This window comes from Martes martes (genome assembly GCF_963455335.1).
Source record: "Martes martes genome assembly, chromosome: 18".
In the NCBI taxonomy this organism is placed as follows: domain Eukaryota; kingdom Metazoa; phylum Chordata; class Mammalia; order Carnivora; family Mustelidae; genus Martes; species Martes martes.
The window spans coordinates 14,494,284-14,507,812 of record NC_137906.1 but is presented as its reverse complement, the minus strand read 5'-3'; the positions used below and the strand labels follow the sequence as shown (position 1 = coordinate 14,507,812).

At 63.9% G+C, this 13,529-nt stretch overlaps 1 protein-coding gene across 3 annotated transcripts in view; it reads left to right on the top strand.

Moving 5' to 3' along the window:
* The first annotated feature begins 411 nt into the window (after window positions 1-411).
* Window positions 412-13,529, top strand: part of ELFN1 (extracellular leucine rich repeat and fibronectin type III domain containing 1) — a 69,019-nt gene continuing 55,901 nt past the window's right edge. Inside the window, exon 1 of one of the 3 annotated variants that reach the window (XM_080830479.1) lies at window positions 412-809. The gene's annotated coding sequence lies outside the window, so the exon portion shown is untranslated. Of the gene's footprint in view, window positions 810-4,246; window positions 4,329-4,822; window positions 4,913-13,529 lie in introns of those variants that run through there. The other 2 variants (XM_080830482.1, XM_080830481.1) reach the window with 2 other exon arrangements.

Below are 13,529 nucleotides of genomic sequence, written 5' to 3'. Positions count from 1 at the left end.
TGTGTGCACACGGCCGGGTCCGCACGCGCGTGCACACCCTCCGTCCCCGGTGCCCACCTCCCGTCGCCTCCCAAAGTCTCGACTCCGAGACCTTGGGGGCTTCAGCTCCAAACGGTGGCCTGGGGCGGGGGACGGGGGCGCGCGGGGCGGGCCAGGAGGAGGGGGCGAGGCAGCCTCTGGGCTCCGCACGCCGCCCCCACGGCGCGATCCAACTTCCCCTCCCGAGGCCCCCTCGGGACACCCCCAGTCCGCCGACGTGCGGGAGCCACACCGCCGCCCGCCCTCCGGCCGCCCCCGCCCGCGTCCCCCGCCCCTCCTCCAGCCCTCCCCGCTCCGGCTCCTACAGGAAACCTTCGATCACGCTCAGAAAGAATGTGCTACAATCTCGGCGCTGCCGCGGCCGATACCGCGCCCGCGCCGGAGCCGAAGCCGGAGCCGAAGCCGGAGCCGCCGCCGCCCCGCCTGCCCGGCCGGCCCCGGGCTCGCAGCGCGCGGTCCCCGCCGCCGCCGCCGCCCCGCGCTCGCCCCGCGCTTGACGCAGTGAGCGCCGCAGCCCGGCTCCCGCCGGCTCCGCTCCGCTCCCGGTCGCAGGCCGAGCCCAGCCCGGCGGGCTCCGGGAGGGGCGGGCAGGGCGCGAGGGGGAGGAGATCTGTCTGGAGCCAGCGAGCCCGGCGGAGGAAGAGGAGGAGGAAGGAGGGGAAGCCGCCGCCGCCGCCGCCGCCGCCGCCGCCGCGCTCCGGGGATCTGGGCGCGCGCGCTCCGCTCGCCGGCGACGGTGGCGCCAGCCCCCGGCCCGCACCCGGGCCCAGGTATGAGGGGGACGGTGGGGGAAGGGGCTGCGCGGGGCTGCAGGGGCGGGGGTCCTCTCTGCCGCAGCAGCGGGGCTGGTGGGTCCCCGCCCCTGGGGGAGGCGGGGAAGATGCTCTCCCGGGCGGCAGTGGGGGCGGGCGCGGGGTCCCCGGCGGCTCTTGCGGCCCGGGCCGCTCCAGCCCCCGCGTCCTGTCCTGGGCGTCCGCGCCGGGGCCGAGTCCCCCCGCTCGTGTGGCTTCGGTTGCGGCGCGTTGGGTCCGCGGTTTCGGGGCACCCCCCAACATACACACCCTGGGTTCCGAGGCGGGCGCACCCGAAGTTAGCGGTCGCCGAGCGCCGGCCGGTCAAACTTCCCTCCCCGACGCCGCGGCCCGAAGGCCCGGGACGCCGGACCCCTCGGGCCAGGAGGCGCCTCGGGGACCCCGAAACTTTCCTGAGCGCTGTGAGAGCGAAGGACGGGCTGAGCTGGGAGGGGGACAGGGTGGTCTTGCCTGTAAGTGCGTATTGGTAGCCGCGGTGCCCCAAGTTGGCCCCGGGACTGCTCCCCCAACCTAGAACCCCATCTCTTAGCGGAGGGCGGAGAGGGAGCGGACTAAAGGCGCCTAGCCTTCGCGCAGCCAGGATGGGGGAAGCAGCGCTCCGCCCCGCGCCTCTGGAGCCCTTGGAGGGGTGTTGCAGGACACCCCCCCCCCCCCGTTCGCCCGGCTCTGCCCGCAGCTGCCGAGCCCGCGGAAAGGACCGGGTTCGCAGCTATTAATAGGAGCCTGTGACCCGAACCTTTCCAGGCCCTGAGAGCTGCGAAGCTGGGCTTGGCTGCGGGGTGGGGCGGGACCCCAGGCCCGGAACTGGCTCCCTTCCCGGCTCTCATCGTCTCTGTCCTGTTGCTCTTCCCTCCACGCCCCCCCTCCCTGCTCTACTCCTGGCCTTTCCATCCCGGACTCGGGGTGTCGCCCCCCCAACTTTTTCTCTTCCCAAACTGCACGGTGTGGCCTGTGGCTGCCCAGTCAGTCGGGGGCCCGAGCCAGATTGGCGCGAGCCGAGCACAGTCCCCAGCAGAGTCCTCCTCCGCCGGATGGGTGTGGGGTTCCTGGGGCCAGATTGCCAGGGATGAGCGGGGATTTCCTCCCATCAGCGCCTCTTCTCCCAGCCTACACAGTGAGCCGCGACACCTTCGCACGCCCCGCCACCCTGCAGGCCGGTTGCCGCCCCATTTGAGGGGCAGTGGGGAGTGGGGTGGTCGCCGCGGGCAGCCTTGGGGAAATGTGGAGGGCATAGGGACTCACGAAGCTCCGGAGAGGGTTTGGGAGTGTAGCTACAACTGCCTGTGCAGGGGCGGAGGCAGTGTCCTGGGGGCCTCTCTTTCAGCGTCTCTACCGCGTACCCCTGAAGGCCCAGGAGGATTCCGTCTCCTGCCGCCACCCCATCCCAACACTCAGATCCGAGCTTGAGTGGATTTGAGGATTTGGGGGGTGGGGAATATGGAATACTTCTTCCCGTCTGCGTATCTGCAGAGCTGAGCTCCCAAGCAGCTTGGGGGTCTTTGTCCCCCGGGGCTGGCTACCGGCCCCGCCCCCTCCATTAACTCGGGGACCCCCAACACCTTCCAGCGCTCTCGGGCGGCTCTCGGCAATCTCAGCTTTGGTGATCGAGGTGTCGCATCCTTTCCCCTCCTCTGGGTCTGGGGGTGGGGTAGGGGGCGTGGATCGCAGTCCTGGGTCCCTGACAGATGTCCTCGCGGCGGCGCCGGCGTCTCTGTAACAGATTTAATGACTTACACGCAGACCGCCAATCGGCGCGGCCACGGGGGAGGGGCGACCCAGATGAGATTCAGGGGACGAGGTCACAGCCGGAGGCGCAGCCTCTGCTCAGGGTGGAGGGCGCAGTGGCAAGGACCCGGACCCTAGCCGGTTGGACCCCACCTCCAAACCTCTGCGCCCCCCATTCTGGGCTTTGCTCTCTGCCCCTGCCCACCGGTCCTCGGATCCTGTGGTTGAGGGGACCTTACAGCGAGGACTTCAGTCCCGCCCCCCTTTTTGCCCCCCATTGACCTCTGAGTTCCTCCACGGAGCCCGGACACTAGGCACACACATACTTGCCTCGGGGATGGCCTGTGTGGGTCAAGGGCAGGCTGAGGCCTCTGGCCTCTGCTTGCAGGCTGCAGAAATGGGCTCATAGCCCTTGCTACAGCGGAGTAGTGAGAAGGTCCTGATGTCAAGTCTGGGCAGGAGCCTACCACAGTCCCTGGCACACTGGAGACGTGCATCAAAAACCCTGCCTATCCTTCTGGAACCAGAGCCGCTTGGACAGCATGGGTCTGGGGGAATCAGTCAGAAAGGGAGGGGCCGGTCACCACTGGCAGGGGTTTGCCTCGGAAAGGCTGCACGGGGATCTCGGGTCATTGCTGTGCGTTTTCTGTGCAGAGTGAGGCCAGAGGCTAGAGGGTTGCTTTCTGGGACCTACTAAGAGGGACCAGTGTTGCCTCTGGGGGAGGATGAGTTTTGCCCCTATTCCAAGTGGCAGCTGGATAGACCTTGTGAACAGCAGGGAGGAGAGGGGAGACTTGTCACCACCCTCTGTCCCCTGTGCTCAGGCCTGGCATATCTGAGGCTTCCAGTACCTATTTGGTGATAAATGGGGGGCTGCCCTTGGCCTGCACCTGCTGGGACAGGAGTGTGGGTAGGGGGCAGCCCAAGGAGAAAGGCTACATACAGCTCAGATGCCCTAAGTGGCCCCTCCGCCTTCTTCCCCATGCTTCAGCCCTGACCCTGGAGCCATATGTGAGTGGGGTACACTGACCCCCCCCATGGGGGGGAACCAGCTAACACCCCCTTTATGCATCTACCCTCAATGGAGCTCCAGCAGACAGGCAGGAGGGGGCCACAAAGCACAAATTCTGGCCTGGCAGGGGGTGGCCAGCTCAGAACCTACTCCCCCCTTCCTGGTCAGCCTTCTGTGCCTGGGCATGGCTGGGGGGTGACTTGCCAGTCCATATAGGACTTTCTTGTGCTGTGGACGTTCATTCATATTCCCTCTTCTGTCCCCACACACTATAGGATTTATCTTGATTTGCTGCCTTTGAATTGAGTCAACTCTTTTGTATGCTCGGTGAATTGCCCAGCTGCTGGCGAGGAGCGGAGAGCGTGCCGGGGGTACTGAGGCCGGGAATCATAGGCGGGCGGGGACAGGAAGCGGGGAGGGGGCGCTGCCCCGGCGCGGACTCCAGCGAGCTAGCGGGCTCTGAGCTGGGAACCTGGCTGGCCGAGGGGCATGCCCAGGCCTGCCCGGCCGGAGCCAGGAGTTCGGAGGGGTCGGGAGGCTCTGTCCCCGGGGCCGAGGCTGCCCCTCGGCCTCCGCTTTGGGTGGGCTGTGTGGCGTGGGGCAAACGTCGGGGTCCCTCTTGACTCCGTTTCCTCGCCTGTAATATGCGGAAGAGGGGCTTCCACACGCAGTTTGTGAGGGTCAAACTGAACGGGAAGGAAGAGTGTGCGAGAACCCCCGGAGTCATCCCAGAGGTGGGGGTGAGTGAGAGAAGGAAGGGGAGCCAGGGCTGGGAAGAGGGGCGGCCCTACCTGTCCCCCCCGCCTACCGCGTTCTCTGCGCCCAGGTCCCCGTCTTTCCCGACGAGGGCCGGACCCACGGGCCCACCGGGGCCTGCGAACGCCCTGGCTTGGCTTCATGTGGTGGGGGTCGTGGGTGGCTCAGGCCGTCACCAGCAGTCGCGCGCTCTCCCGCCAGCGCGCCGCCCTCCGCCCCCACCTGGATGGGGGAGGAAGGGCAGGAGGGGACCGCGAGGAAACCAGCCCTCCTGCGCTTTCTAGTACCCCTCTCCCCGGCCTGCCGCCCCCCCCCCCCGCACCCTGCTCCCCGCCCGGCGGCCGTGAGGGAGGGGAACGGGGCGGGTGCGGGCTGGGAGCCGGACTCGCGCGGGGAGCTGGCGGGAGGGCGCGGGAGGGGCGGGGGGAGGCGCGGGGCGGGGCGGGGCCGCGCGCGGATCGATGGGCGAAGCTGGGGAGGAATCTCAATCCCCGGAGCGAAGTTAGAGCCTGGAGGACGGCGGCGGCGGCGGCGGCAGGCGCAGCCCGGGAGCGCGGCCCGGCGGCAGGTAAGCGCGGCGCCCGGAGCCCGAGGCGAGCGCGGCGGGCGCCCAGCCCGGGACGCTGGACCCCGCCGGAGCCCGCGCGCTCCCCCTCGCCCCCGGCCCCGTGCGCCCTCGCAGCGTGGCGGGCAAAGTTGGAGGAACTTGGCGCGGGCGCGCGGCTCAGCCGGCGGAGCGGGGGTCCGGGTTGGGGTCTTGCGGCGCCCCCCCACCCCGCCCCGGTAGCTGCTGCCCGTCGCACCACTGCTTGCTCGCGTCGCCTTGCTCCTTCCTCGGTCTTCTCTCCTCTTGGCTGCCCGCTTCGCTGTCCGCGGCGGGTCGTGCGCCCCAGAGCTGCTGCTGCTCCCAGCGGCCGACCCTCCGCGGCCTTGGGTCCGCGAGCCCGGTGGGTGTCCGCGGCACCATCCCCGCCCGGTCTGCCTTCCAGGCGTCTCGCTTCTCCCCACCCGGCGCCCGGACGGTCCGGGGGAACTCGGGGGAGGGGCCGCGTTCCGCGGTGCCTCCCGGGGAAGTTGAAGCCCCGGTGTGGGGGTCGGGGCCTTTGCCTCTGAACTTGGTGAATCTTCTCCACCCCTCCCCCGACTTTGTACCCGTTCTCATTGTCATGGCTTTTGGGGGAGTGCGGCTGAGCCTTCTTGCCCCAATCTGCTTCCAAAGACAGGCATCTGCTTTCCATCCTTTAAAATCCTCGAATCACCTGCTTGAGGGCCTCTGGCATCAAAATCAGACTCTTCCAAGCATCACCTGCGTGACTTTGGAGGCACGTGACTTTGGAGCCTCAGTTATCACATCTGGAAAATGGGGGTAGGATGATAATGTGTAATTTATGGAGGAAACACCATGATGAAGGCTTAGCACTGGGAGGGCCCCCGGAGTCCTTTCCTCCAGGCTTGGGAGACCAACCCAGGCTTGCACTGCCTAGCAAAGCCTCAGGTGTGAACTGCTTCTCTTTGGGCTGGTGCATCATGGAGTCCTTGTTTGGATGCAGCTGTAGCTGCCTTTTCCCTGCTGTATTGGGCTGAGGGCTGTGCAGAGAGCATTCCCCGGGTCTCAGATCCTACAAGCCTTGGGGACAGAAGCTTTTGAATTGTGCAGAGTGCATGGAGTTAGGATGGCAAACCTCTCCACTCTGTCTTTCACAGGGGCCATCTCCAAAGAGACCCCTAGCCTCTGCGCAGCCCCAAGAGGGAAGGAGAAAATGGGGCTATGTTGTTTTAAACCACAGAGACTCTGATCTTTCCCACCTAGGCAGCCCCCTGGCCTCCCCTGCCCTGGGTCCTTGCAGCTTTCAGCTTTTAACTGAACAACCTTGTGGGTGGGGGTGGGGCACAGAATCATTGCCCCATGCCAGGTTTGTGCTCCACTTTGTCTGAAGAGGAGAAAACCCCAGAGCTAGAGAGACAAACTCCAGACAGTGGGGCTTGTTAGAAGGGAATGCCTGCCTTTACTCTGGGTTTAGGGGGTTGGAAACAGGCCAGGACCCAAGCCAGCACTTTGGTCCCTCGTATTCCTGGGCCCATGCCAGCAGGTTGGGGGGGGGGTGTCTCTGAACACCTTCCAGTGGGCAGACGACATCCGAATCAGAAAGGTTGGGAGCCATGCGCTCCCAGCATCAGCTAGACCCTCTCCTGGGGACAGCTGTGCAGCCCTCCTGACGGTGATAGGCTGGTCGCCTGTGTGGGATTGCTGAAAGCAAGCAATTCTTGACTCTCAGAAAAGCCGGAATAGGCACCTTATCTGAAGGCCTGGCAAACCGGGGCGGTGGGAGGGGGGGTGCCTTCACCTGTGGCCAGAGGAAGGGAGGAAGAACAATGTTCTTTTCCTCATCAGCCCCACGGAACTCTCTGGAAAGCTCAGAAATTCTTCCAAATGCCTTTGGAAGCAGGTGCCTCACACCTGGGCTGGGGAGAGGCTTCTGCCCCCCCCCCCCCCGCCCCAAGGAACAGGTGGTCGTAGTCCCTAGAAGAGCCTAAGGCCAGAGCCTGGACCTTCTCTTGGACTCTGGGATTTGACTCTTTGGACCCTAAATGTCTCCTCGTCAGGCGTCACCTGTTTCAGGGAAGAAACATTAGGCCAAAACTGTGGCCGTGACTCAGATCAATGGAGTGAAATGGAACTGTCAGCCTGGGTCCCCCATCTGTGTGTCTCTAGCACGCACACGTGTGCACACATGCACACACACCCCATTGTAGGTTTCAGAGGGGTTTTCTAAACCCAGGAGCCGGGGCCCCTACCCCGCCCCCTGTCCCTTCCCCCTTAGGGGCCCAGGGCCGGTTAGCAGAGGACCCTGTTCCCAAGGATGTCGAAGCAGCAGGGAAATTGAGCAAAGCTGCTTGGATTTGGGGTGTTCGTATATCTCTGTGGGAAATAGGCAGACCGACCCCGTGGATGCCCAAGTGGGTGGCGGAGAATACATACAGAGGGAGGACGCAGGATAAAAAATGCCCATGAGTGACAGGCAGGAGATAGATCTCCCCGGGCCGGGTGACGGGGCCATAAATTTCCGGGCGTGAACCTGGAGCGGCTGTGGTATTGCCGCGGACACTGGATCCATTTGTCATCTCCGCGGTCCCCGCCGTGCCCCCCAACAGCGCCCTTCCCTTTTTGTTTGTCGTGGATTCTGATTTCTTCCAACACAGACTTGGGTGTTCGCTGGCCTTGGGTGTGTGGCCGATGGTGCCGCCCACGAGGGGGGGGTACTGGAGCTCTGACGCGGAAGGGACCTTGCCACCATCCATCCCAGCACCTGCTATACATGTGGGGAGACTGAGGGTGGGCTGTTGTCTGAGGTCGCAGAGTGAGTGGGGGCAGAGAGGGCGGTAAAGGGGTCCTGTGTCTGTGTGGTGGCTCTGGACTTCCTGGGTGGGCACGGATAGCCTCCACGGCTAGGGACAGCTCCTGTTCCCTGTGCACCCCTGACACCCCAAACCCCCTGTGCCAGCCGCTGGCCCTGGAGGGGAGCAGGAACGGGGTAGAGCTGTGGCTTCTCGGTTCCTTTCTCTGGGCCTGCCTGTCCCTCGTCCTCTACCCCACCTGCCCAAGTCCAGCCGGCTGAGACCTGGCTTCACCAAGCTCTCCTGGGGAAGAGGAGAGGTTATAGGGACTATCCTGGGACCCGGTGGCCATATGGGGGCAGCCCTTCGAGCTGGAAAAGTCCCTGAAGGTTTGCTCAGCAAATATATTGAGGACCTACTGTGCACTCTGCCTGGAGCCTTGGGATGAGACTGTGACAGAGCTCTGCTATTGGTGGGGCTTGTGGCCAGGGTGGGGACCCAGATCATAGACATGACCATACAAACATACACACGCAGGCCCATCTTCCAAGAAGGGTCTAGCATCAGCTAGAGGTCACCGAGCTACAGGGGGGTGGATCAGGGCTAGAATCCTCCAGGGAGGGAAGCAGGACCAGGTGCTTGCCTCCTCCAGGCTGGCTTCGGGCTTGGAGACTAAGCAAGAACCAAGAACCCAGGGCAGCGCGGGCCCAGTAGGGTCAATAATGGGCCAAACTTGGCTCCCTACTCTGGGGGAGCAGTGGGGAGACTGAGTCACAGAGGCTGGCCCAGCGTCTGAGTACTGGGGCCAAGGCCACACAGAGGCCTTTCAGTGGCAGCCTCCACCCCTCCCTGGCCAGACCCTGGGGCTGTTCCATGGCGCTGTCTGTGACTCAGCCTCCCTTCCTGCCTGACAATGAGCCTTAGTTCCTCAGAATTAATGGCCAGCCTTGCCTTCAGGGTTTCCCTCCTCTGTGAGCTGGCCTCCAGCTCCTCCTTGGGGGACTGCCCCGCCCTAGGCCTGGGGGCTCCCAGAGGAGGGGTTGGGCCAGCCCCCCCTAAATGGCGGGGCAGCATTTGGATGACCCAGAAGGAAGGAGCAGACATCTAGGCTCACTAGATGTCACTCCTTTGGGGGAGCAGTGAGCGGAGCTGGGAGGGGGACCTTCACAGGCAGCTGGGCAGGGAGGGTGCGGACCCCACACCAAGCCCTGGGGATGCTGTTCAGGGTACCTCCCTCCGCCAGGAAGGGCTCCTACGGCCACAGGACTTGGCGCCCCCCATCAGCAGCCATCAGTGTGGGTCCATGGCACTCCATGGTGCCTCTGATTCGGCCCTTCCGTATAACAGATGGGGAGACTGAGGCCCAGATAACACAGCAGGCCAGTGTCAGAGCAGACGGGGGTGTCCGGGCTCAGCCCTGCATCTCGCCTTCGCTCCCCCTTGCAGTGAGCACAGGGTCTTTGCACAGCTTCCCTGCCTCCCAGGTGGGGCTGCGGAGGACCTGCCCGCTGCTCTGTGGGGTGAGGGTCAGGGTGTGCACATGCGGACTGGCCTGTGGGCCGCAGCCCCCCTTTAGGTCAGCTCTCTGCTGTCTGCCCCTCCAGTGGCTACTTCTGCAGGTCAGCGTTTAGGAAGCCCGGGGCCCTGAGAGCCGTCCATGTCTGCAGATGGGCACCGTGTGGCAGGAGCCCCGGGCCGTTCCTGGAGACGTGAGGGGGGACGGCAGCCCGGAGGCTCCCCCGTGTTCACCGACAGAATCTGATTTTGTTTCCAGCAGGATCCAGCCAAGGCACCTCCCTGTCATTAGATCCCTTTAGTTTAAAAACCACAGAGACACAAGGGCAGGGTACCATGCGCTGCTGCACGCTCAGGCATGAGGACCGTGCAGCTGGCTCTGGGGGGTGGGGGGAGAACCGCATCTAGGCGGTGGGCTCTTGGGGGCCCTGACAGCACACCGTCTGAGCCATGGGGAGAGGCAGCAGACAGGCAGACGGAGCCCCGAGGAATGGCTGGGCAGATGTCGGCTCCTGGCCCCTCCCTAGAGGCCACGTCCACCAACCCATTCCCCTACACCCAACTTGGAAGCCCAAGGGGCCGGGGACCCCCCGGATGTGTCTCGTGAGCCTGTCCTGGGCCTCCCTGCCATCTGCACTGAAGGGTATGCCCTGTCTCTGAGAGCCCTCAGAAGCTTCTGGAAGGACCCGGCTGCTGGTCAGGGGTTGGGGGGTGGCTGAGCCTGGTGCTTTCATCTGTAAAATGGGTCTGAAGCACAGCCCGGTTGTCGGATGCTGGGGCTGGGGTGCCCCGGGCGGGAGGCCCAGGTTGTGCGGTGGCTTTCCTCCTCTCCTGGAGCCTAGTGTTCTCTGTAGTGGGAGGGTGGCTGGGCTCCGCGGCCAGCTGGCGGCCGAGTGTGAACGGACGTGAGCTCTATGGAGGACAAAGTTGCTGCCGCTCACGGGGCCCCCAGAGCCTCTGTTTTCTTCTGTGGGGCCTCAGCCCCACAACCCTGGCTTCCTCGGGGAGGCCTTGGCTCGGCTCTTGTGTCCCTCTGTGCCCTGCCGTGCAGAGGCAGGGACAGAGGGTGCTGGGGAAAGGGCCAGGAAGTGCGAGAGCCCTGGGGAGCAAGGAGCCTGGTGTTGGAGGAGGGGCAAGATCAGCGGGCCAGCCACCAGGAGCAAGAGGCTGGTAGGAGGGGTCAGGGGGCCCCCCCATGTCTGGGAGGGTGGCATAGCTCTGGGAAGAGCTGGGTCCCTTTCTGTTCGCCTTGGGGAGCTTTTGGGGAGTTCGAGCAGTAAGCAACGAGGATAGCGTCTCTGTTTAAGGGATCCGTCTGTCTGGGGGCGAAGGCAGGGTTTTTAGGGGTGCGAGTGGGAATGAGGCATCCAGCTGGGAGTCTCTGATGTCTGGGAGAAATGGGGTGGCCCGAATCAGGCTGACGGCACTGGCGGTGGAGAGACAGAGGCATAGGCTGCCTGTGTTTTGGCGTCACCTAAAAAATCAGAGCTGCGTTCCTATAGAGAAGGATATCCTGTAAAGCGAGCCGTTGCCCATGAGTGTCCGTTATGAAATGAGGCATGGGTTGTGCAGGGAACAGGATTGTGTAAAGCAAATCCTCTTGGCCCTTTGACATCCATTAGCATTTCAGAGAGGACTTTCCAGGGGAGCTGAACCCCCCCACACACGGATGGGTAGGAGGCCCCCATCCTAGATGTGGTGCCCAGCCCTTGGGGTCCGGGTGCAGGTGGAGTGCGGGAATGTTCGTGGCCACGGGCAGGCGAGCTTCCCTTTGGAGACGCGCTCCTCAGGTCTGGGTTTGCAGGCGATCATGTGTGTGCCAGGGCGTGCATTCTGTGTGCACATGCGTGTGTGTGCTCACACACGCATGTGCACCACGGCCTCCTAGGGGAGCTGCCCCCTCTACCTCCCGGAGACAGGAGCAGGCAGCGGCTGTTGCCCGACGAAGGGCACCTTCCCAGCTGAGTCCTCGGGCTCAGGGCTTAGATGCTGGGACATGAATTTGTTGTCTGCTCTTTTTATTTTTTGCAAATTCAGTAGAGCAGACGAGGGCTTAAAAGGAAGGGTGCCTGTCAGTCTCCCGGAGGCCCCCCGCTCGGACTGCCCGTGCCTGTGGGCCTGGGGGAGGAGGGCAGGCCAGATGCGGGCCTTGGAGGTGTCTGCCGTCTGACAGACGCGGGCTTATTTTGGCGTCCTCATTATGCTGTCCCCACAGAGCAAGAACATGCTAGGTCTAAAGGAACGTGATTCGCCAGAGACAGCTTTTTAGAAAAACAACTCACCAGAAACCCAGTGTTGCCACCGGCCTTAATCCATACTCGTCGGGGCTGAAGTGGGCAGCTGCGCCCAGAAGGCCAGGACACCCACGCTCTGCCAAGCATAGTGCACACGCGTGCACACACACATGCACTTACTCAGGGCACCTCTCCCACGCTCGTGTGCATGCACACCGCATGCTCTCATCTCTCCGGTGCACGTGCAAACCTGCCAGCCAGCTCTCACTCGGGCACAGGTGTGGGGACACACGCACGCTCACGCCCAAGCCCTGGACGAGTCTGCAGCCGTTGGCTCGGGCTCTGGGGTTCTTGAACACATGCACCACCGTGCCCAGCCGCGTCCTCTCTCACACCCCTGTGCCGTCGGACGTGGTGCTGGAGTTTCCACACATCCTTGTGCGCCCCCACCGCCCCGCGTGCTCCAGTAGGCACACATGTCAGGTGTGCTCACGCTGTGTGTGCCGACACACAGGGGTGCATTTCTCTCTGGGGGGGCTAGGAGGAGGGCTCCAGTGGGAGGCTGGGTCCGGGGCTGTGGGGAAGCCCAGACTCTCGTGGCCCAGGGGCCTCCCTGCTTACACAGCCGGGAGGGGACAGAACTGCACAGCACTTACAGCTCCCACCATCCCGTGAGGGGAAATGTCTGGAAATTCTGAATTCGGGGAGATAGCCCCCATTTGGGGGGACAGGAGATGGGAGGTGCTTGGTGGGAAGGGGGGGAAGCTGGGCCATGCTTCAGAATCAGAGCTTTGGGCCTGGTCCAGCTGGGGACCTGGGCTGGGAGGGGCAGGGACACGACCCCTGGTGCTCGGCCCGAGCTGTCTGGCTTCCTCAGCCACCAACCCCCTGTCATCTCCCAGCAGCTCGGGACCCTTCCCTCCTGTCCCACTTGTCGGCCCCCAACCTCCATCTCAGGGGGGCTCCTGCAGCCACAGGACCTCGCACCCCGTGAGCTGAGCTCACTCACAGGCCACGCACCCCGGGCATCTTCACAGGGACAGGGAGGGAGGGGCCATGTGCCCCTTTCACAGATGAACAGGCTAAGGCATGAGCCGGTGACTTGGGCCAGGCTCGCTGCTCACCAGAGCCCAGATCTGTCCGTCACAGACACCTCCCACCCCAGTCGACCTGCAGCTGGCTCTCTCCCCATTTTACAGATGCATGAGCTGAGCCTCCCTGAGGAGGGGGAAGAGTCACTGGCCGTTGACAGCCTGGAGCTGGCTCTGGCCCTCGATGCAGAAGAACCAGGGCCCTGGGTGAGGGGCTGCAGGAGGGGCTGGTGGGGCCCAGGCCACCCCCTCTCCACCCTGCCCAGAGTTCTTTGTCGGACACGGTCAGCAGGAGTCTGGGACCGAGGCAGCCTTGGACTTCAGTGGTGGGGAAGCAGAAATGACCCCGAGGTCACATTTGGAGTGAAATCCTAAGGGGGACAGGGCTGCAGAGGCCGATGGCCTTCGGGGGTTCACACAGTGTTCTGGAGGGACTCTGGTGGTCAGGAAGGCTGGGTCGAGCAGAGGCTGCGTGGTGTGCGTGCAACGTGGCCTTCAGCCGCTTGTCAGAGGGATCATTCACCTACCGTGACCTTGGAGGTGTGCGAGCCTGCTGGGGGGTGCTCCTCCTGGTTTCCGCACACTAGCGGAGGTCCCCCCAGAGGTCCCTGTCCATGAGCACTCTGCCCCCCCGGCAGAGACCCATGGCTCTCTCTATAGACACCCCTTTTCTGGACATTTCCCATCAGTTGAATCCTATAGCGTGTGGCTTCCTCCCCGTTTTCCAGGTTCCCGAATCCGTAACACAAGGTCATAGCTTGTTCACTTTCGGGGCTGAACGGGATTCCATTTTTCGCTGTACCGGGTTTCTGTGCGCGGATCTCGGGCATTGGGATGGCGTGGAGTTTGGGACAGGAATGCATGATGCTGCTTCTTTTGGTGTAGAGGCTTGGCGTGGATGTGTGTCTTCATTTCTCGGGCAGGGTCCCTGCGGTGAGACCGTCCCATCGTATGGTAAGTTCGTGTTTAAATTGTTAACATGCGGTCAAATGATTTTCCCATCAATGCA